Source organism: Anastrepha obliqua, chromosome 5, assembly GCF_027943255.1.
Source record: "Anastrepha obliqua isolate idAnaObli1 chromosome 5, idAnaObli1_1.0, whole genome shotgun sequence".
Lineage (NCBI taxonomy): Eukaryota > Metazoa > Arthropoda > Insecta > Diptera > Tephritidae > Anastrepha > Anastrepha obliqua.
Genome location: NC_072896.1, coordinates 10324985 through 10326422, shown reverse-complemented (window position 1 = coordinate 10326422; position 1438 = coordinate 10324985). Strand labels below are relative to the sequence as shown.

The following is a 1438-nucleotide window of genomic DNA, read 5'->3' as shown; positions in this document are numbered from 1 at the left end:
TTTTGAAAAGCACTTTTAATTAAAGATATTGATTATTAATGAGATTCCAAGTCTTCCAGCTTCGCCGATTTCTTTATCACTAACTTTTAATTGTCTTATCATATTGAAGATAGAATCTCTAATAAATGTTAAATTTTTTATTTTCTAAATTTTTTATCAGCTTTTTACTACTATTTAAGGTAAGATATTCTTTTGTACCTTGAATGAGTTGTGGAATTTCAAGCGCCTCTTTAGCTCAGTGGTAGAGCACTGGTCTTGTAAACCAGGGGTCGTGAGTTCAATCCTCACAGGAGGCAGGAGCTGTAAAGCTATATTTTACATTTTTTTTTTAATTTTTTTAAGATATTAGCTGTATATTATTTTATATAACTAGCCTCCAATAATGGCCAAGCTTGTTGCTTTTTTCACGTTGCTCAATAATTTTTTTATTGCAAGCTGAGGTTGTGGCAAAGCTTCGGTTTTTAATTCTTTTTTTATATATTTGTTACATAATTTTTATATTTATATTGATAAAAGGTGTAAATTTTCTACTATTAAAGCTTCTTAATACTATCAATAGCATGCGCCTCCCCGTCGTTAAGGCAAAGTATGTAAACAGGAAAGTCTAATGAGCTATACAATGACAAATCAACAGATTTTGAATTTAGAGAGCATACATTTTTCATCTGTGCTTAAGCTGGCCACAAACAGTGTGCAATTCCCAGCTTTTTATTGCAGTTGGAAGAAAATCCATCGTGTGTGGCGAAGTGGGGGTACAAATCCCAAGTAATTGTAAATTTTCATTTACCTCGGATCTGTTGCTTGTTTGTAGCGCAGTTTGTGGATTTTCTCATTTTTTTACAGACTTTTGTCGAGATAAGAGTAAGCGGAAAAATGACAAGTGCTAATAAAACATTTTAAAAGAATTTATAAAGTGTTTCAAAAATGAGCCATCATTACGGCAAATAAAAAGTGAATGATTCAAAAACAGAGTGGAAAAAAATCATCAAAACTTTGACCAGAGGCAACAAATCTCAACGTCCCAGAAAGTCTTTCATTTGGCGTGATTGCTCCCGCACTTAAGTATTCTTTTTTTTTATACAAGTAGATACAGAATTAAGCAGCTCCATATAAGTTTCAGTGTCCACGCTTGTACATATTAGCTTCAAAACACAAAAAACGCCGTGCAAATCGTATCATTCTGGGTGGTGTTATTAGCTTACATTCATATTTTGATACCTCACTTTATTAGTACAGATATTTTATATTTGGAACGAATATTTTAACTTGTTTTTTAACGATTAAACAAAAAAAGTGATTTAGTAAAGCATTTTATTAAAAATGTGCCAACCCTGATTTAAGGTTATCCTAAACAAATCATGTCAATATTCATATAACGTATTTCTTTATTGTTCGGAATAGGTGGCAACCCTATTTCACATTCTGTCCGTCAGTGCTC

The 1438-nt window shown here is 32.0% G+C and overlaps 1 non-coding gene across 1 annotated transcript; it reads left to right on the top strand.

The window, feature by feature from the left end:
- The first annotated feature begins 224 nt into the window (after positions 1-224).
- On the top strand, positions 225-296 carry Trnat-ugu (transfer RNA threonine (anticodon UGU)). Its single transcript has one exon. It is a non-coding gene; the product is annotated as a tRNA-Thr (tRNA).
- Positions 297-1438: the final 1142 nt, after the last annotated feature.